The following is a 5,602-nucleotide window of genomic DNA, read 5'->3' as shown; positions in this document are numbered from 1 at the left end:
CTGTAACACCTGTAACATTCAGCAGTCGCCTCTTTGTTCTGACACACACAACAAAACTACTGACTACACTACACACTAACTACACAAGATGTGCGCTAAACGTCGCAAATCTCTCACATCTCAAAACACCGCCGTCACTCCTAAAACTTCCCCCTTCCTAAACACCTAAATGTCATGTTACCATATTATTTTTTGATTGGTCGACATGGTACATTTTTCGACCAATGGGAAAGGGTGAGGGGTGTTTTGGTTTTGCTCACAGGCTTTCCAGCGTTTTCTTCCAGCAGTAAATATAAACAACGATAGTATTCAGGAAGAAAACCAAACATTGCAGATATTTTTATCATAACTCTGGTTTTATGTGGCCGATCAACACAATTTAAAAACTGGTAGAAAGTCCACACTTTTTACGTCAGTCTGTCCTGCTCACATCTCCAATGGTTGTACACTTTGTCATTAACGTGGCTTCACTCCACATCAGCCACGCCGCTTTGCTAGCTAAAACACCAGTGTCGGCACATAAGGACGCTGTCATAGCCTGTCAACGACGTTGATTAGCTGCGTATATACGAATGTGAATCACATTATTGGCTGGACTATGGGATAAGGTGGCATCGTTCTAATCCCATACTGGTGCAGCCAGTCAATAACTGACTAACACTGGAAAACAGAATTATTAACATATTTATTTTAATTTCAATTCAGGTTAGATTTTTTTTGTGCGCAACGCAGATTTTTTCTGCGCAGAGACCGTGCCAGCAGTGCGACACAGCCTGAGTGTTTCAGAAACTGCCGATCTGCTGGGTTGCAAAGAACGAGAGAAAATATCTAGTGAGCAGCAGTTATCTGGGTGAAAATGCCTTGTTGATATCAGAGTTCAGAGGAGAAAGGCCAGACTGCTTTGAGTTGATTTAAAAAGCAACAGTAAGTCAAATAACCACTTATTACAACTAAAACTATGTAAGAGGATCTTTGAATACACAAAATGTCGAACCTATAAGCAGATGGGCTACAACAGCAAGGAGACCACACTAGTTGCCACCCGTATCAGCAAAGAGGCAGCATACCGAAACAGGACGATAGAAGATTGGAAAAATGTTGCCTGGTCTGATGAGTCCTAATTTTTGCTGAGGCATTCAGATGGTATGATCAGAATCTGGCATAAAGAAAGTGAAAGAAAACCATTGTGCTAATGGTTCAGGCTGCTGGTGCTGTGATGGTCTGGGGGATATTTTCTTGGCACATTTTGCATCCCTTAGTACCAACTGGGCATCATTTAACCCTTTCATGCATAGTGGTCACTGCAGTGGACAGCTATTCAAAGGCTGTTTTCTTGTATTTGTGTCAGTGTTGATGGTATACATAAATGGCACATAAACCACTAAATTGGACACTGATTTGTCACTCCATACCCTGCCATCCACTGGTCAGTCAGTGTTGTCAAAGTGTACTTAAGTACGTGTTTAAAAAAGTGAACCTCAAAAATTGTTTTTTAATGCCTAAAGATGAATAAGAATACTTAAGAAAAAAATCCTAATTGCGGTTGTCATAGTTCATGTATGAAAGGGTTAACCACTACAGCCTAGCTGAGTGCTGACCATGTCCATCCCTTTATGACCACAGTGCGCCCGTCCTCTGATGGCTGTTTCTAGCAAGATAACGCACCATGTCACGAATTTCTAATCATCTCAAACTCGTTTCTAGAACTTCTCAATGAGTTCCCTCCACCCAAATGCTATCCACAGCAACCAGATCTCAATGCAACATAGCATCTTTAGGATCTGGTAGAACAGAAGAGTCCTATCATGAATGTGCAGCTGACAAATCTGCAGCAGCTTGGTGATGCTATCATGTCAATATGAACCAAAATATCTGAGAAATGTTGCCAACACCTTGTTGAATCGATGCCATAAAGACTGTAGGCAGTTGTGAAAATAAAGGTGGGTCAAATCCAGTACTAGGCAGGTGTACTTAATGAAGTGGCCAGTGAATAACTGTACACATATTTAATATGGCTGCAAAGGAATAAAAGTTTCAGTGCTCAGTTATCTAACTGCACACTGCTACAGCTATGACAGCACACATCACTGCACTGGAAACTTTTACACAATTCAGAAACCACATGCCAACCCAAAACTCTAACAGACTGATGACACACAATACTTTTTCAAATTAAAATCATACACTTTTCAAGTCATTAATTGCATCATTAATGCATGAAAATGACCTTATGAGGATATAAGCAAAATAAAATAAAATGCCTTACCTTTTGTGTTTGAAGATAAGAAAGCTCTGAGTTCAATGTTGTGCAGGCACAGGTGATGTTTGCTTTCCGCAGCTCTTTTAAGCCCTTTTACACAAGCGATCACCTGACAGGACAATCCGGACACACCGGTTCAGCATTTAAAAAAAATTTTTTTTGATATAGTTGTATTTTCCACTGGAACGCGCAGTGGATTAAAAGAAAAACACGGAAAAGAATATGTAACACTGCTTTAGTTCTTTAATTTTACTGAAAAGAAAAGTATAAACGTTAGTGGACTTTATAATAATAATAATAACAGGATGACATATTTCTCATTTTCCTGCAAGAATATTTACGTTGTTTGTAGGAAGAGACCAATTCCTACAAGAACATTTTAAAAACTGATACAGATGTAATGTAGGTTATTTTTTAAATAATTCAACTTTCTTGTTCCAACAGAAGGTAGACTTAGTTAAAGGAACAATTGGTGAAAATGACCACAAACCAAAACAGTATTTTCATTAGACCTGGAAGAAAATTGAAACCTTGGATTAACCTGTGATTAAGGTTTCGTTGCATTTTGATTATAAAGAAAAGTTTGTCTTTCAACAGCTGGATTGCAAAAGTCTAATTTAATTAAAAGTTTCTAGAAGAAGTTTCCTTCACTTTGTTTCCTGTGTATGTCAGGGCACAAGACCATGAATGTTCATCTTCAATAACTAGACAAACAAACATGACACAAAAAGTTGGCTTTGGCATCAAAAGGTCACCTCTTTGTTCCTTCCAAGGAACATAAGTACATAAACCTCTCCCAGACTCTATTCAGTATAACAATCACCATTAACTTTCCATTTAATGATACACATCATCATCTTTAAACAACAAACCACATTAAAGGAGCACTAAAGAATGTACCGTGAATGTTAGGGAACGGTGTCCAGACCAAAACACTGTTGTGAAAATTTTTAAATAAAATTTTAGCAAGACAGACACTAAAGAAATGATTGGTGCTTTACGACTTTGCTCTTTGCCAACATACAAATGCCTGCCTGTAAATGCAGATCAACCTAAATAGCTTGAGAAATCCAAAACAACAAACAAAGGAATGGAAAAGGTTTTGACAATCATCTGTCCTTCTACCCTTCCTGCATAGCCCTGCATTCCTGTTGCACTTGAATACCACTGTCGCTGTTTTCTCAAACACAATGACAGGTTTAGTCAGAGTTTTGTACATCACTGTCTACATAGATGTCTGCATAGATGTTGTTTGCTTAAGGTCGACAATCAGCATCAGTACTTCCGTCTTTCTTCAGTATAACTATCAGCTAGTTAACTTTTTGATAAGGCATTACATTATTACTATTACATTTTACATTATTGAGTGAGAATTTGAAAAGTTGAAAAGTTATGCTTTTAAACTTCTACTAGAATTTCTAAATATTTTTTAACCTATTTAGAGTTTGCTGAATTTTGTTCTGCATCATCTAAACCAGGGATGGGCAACTGCAGGCCTCGAGGGCCGGTGTCCTGCAGGTTTTAGATCTCACCCTGGGTCAACACACCTGAATCAAATGATTAGTTCATTACCAGGCCTCTGGAGAACTTCAAGACATGTTGAGGAGGTCGTTCAGCCATTTAAATCAGCTGTGTTGGATCAAGGACACATCTAAAACCTGCAGGACACCGGCCCTCGAGACCTGGAGTTGCCCTGATCTAAACTATTTATTATCAGAAAAAATGCATTACAAACACAACAAGAGGTGTCAAATTTTACATTTGCATTTATTAAATAGCTGGTGTACATCTGGTGTTCTTGTGGGTGCTTCCTGCAGAAAGTAACGTATGCGTGACTTTGTCACAATAAACATGTCCAACAAAAAGAAGGAATGCTTGATAGGAATTTAGAGCCAGTTCATAGCCGCCTGGTCCATCAAAAACAAACGTCACCAGATGCCCCAGTTTCATTTTGGTCACATATTTGTATGACAGTAGCTACTAATCATGTTAACGTCAACGAACGTTAGATTTTACACACCTGCAACACACAAAAGCCCTTTTCTCCTTTCTCTTTCTCCACAGACTGAGAGATCCTGAAATAGATGTGTTGATGGTGGGCTACTTTCTTTTTTCCCCCACACGCAGAAAATGAATGTGACATAAATCTCTATACAATTGAATAAAATTGTACAAAGTCAAAGATAATACCAAGGTAGATGTAGATGAACAATAGACACAGTAAGGTCTGCAGAGCAACTACTTTGCTGTTCAATGACTGTTTTGCAGCATTGTCATTACCTTTCGCCTAGACTGATGGCCGCTCTGAGCCAGTGCAAACCCAGCAAACTGACCCTGATGGACTTCAATCATGGGTCTCTTCCATCCCACTCTGAACTTTGATTCTGCGAATATAATGAGTGGGGTACAAGGTTTCAGAGTGTGCAAATGCAGATTTCAGATGCCAGCAATCACTTCACTAAGTAGTTCGGAGCAGTTTGTTCTCGACTTGTTCAACACCTGGAAACAGGCCAAGTGCATGCAGCAGAGGGAAAAGAATAAAAAGCTATGGGCTGTATGTTTAATGCCCAACATAAACAAGATGTTTCTTCTTTGTTTTTAGTAGCCTTTTCTGAACTGTACAGACTTGTCAGCCTTGCTGCTTTCAAGTTTCTGAATTCCACCTTCACACTAGCACACGAGAGTTACCCAGCTGATCATGTGTACTTACAGTCACAACACGCTAAATGATGAGACTGAAACAATACAACTTCAAATTTGTGGTAAACCTACAAACACTGTCTAAAATGGGGTTCACAACGTAAGGGAATAGTGAGAGTAAGATTGCTAAAGCAAAGAAGCGTTCAAATCCAAATCTGCCAAAGCAGCTATTGTGTGACAAGAAATAAATACAGCCTCTGTAGCAACCAGACATTAAAGATAATCAGAATTGTCTTTATTTGGACAAGTTTGTGCACACAAACAAAAAATCTAATTTCAGTTCCGGTTCAAAAAAAGAAAGGTTTTATTAAGAAAAGACAAATTGCAGAAAGTCTTAAGAAACTATATGTGCAAAACTAAGAAGTGCACTGTACATATGACCTGAATGATAGAGCAGGGGGTTATTTCACAGTGTTCATCAGAGAGACACCCTGAGGGAGGAAACCATCTCTGTGATGGCTGGTTTTAGTAAACAGTGCTCTGTAGCGCCTGCCTGAGGGCAGCAGGGTTAAATAGTTTATGTCTGGGATGTAAGGGCTCTGCAGAGATGTCTGTTTCCTAACCCTGAAAAGTACAGGTTCTGGATGGATGGAAGACCAGTGCCGGTGATTCTCTCTGTAGATCAGATTGTCCTTTGCAGAA

At 39.1% G+C, this 5,602-nt stretch overlaps 1 protein-coding gene across 1 annotated transcript in view; it reads right to left on the bottom strand.

Moving 5' to 3' along the window:
• LOC102206340 (cornifelin homolog B-like) overlaps nt 1-2,311 on the bottom strand; it is a 5,145-nt gene extending 2,834 nt beyond the window's left edge. The window contains exon 1 of the mRNA XM_005725436.1: nt 2,267-2,311. The gene's annotated coding sequence lies outside the window, so the exon portion shown is untranslated. The remainder of the gene's footprint in view (nt 1-2,266) is intronic.
• Nucleotides 2,312-5,602: the final 3,291 nt, after the last annotated feature.

This window comes from Pundamilia nyererei, unplaced genomic scaffold (genome assembly GCF_000239375.1).
Source record: "Pundamilia nyererei isolate P.nyererei 1_Seehausen unplaced genomic scaffold, PunNye1.0 scaffold00015, whole genome shotgun sequence".
NCBI classification, from domain to species: domain Eukaryota; kingdom Metazoa; phylum Chordata; class Actinopteri; order Cichliformes; family Cichlidae; genus Pundamilia; species Pundamilia nyererei.
The sequence above is the reverse complement of the archived record's forward strand: the minus strand, read 5'-3'. Positions and strand labels throughout refer to the sequence as shown.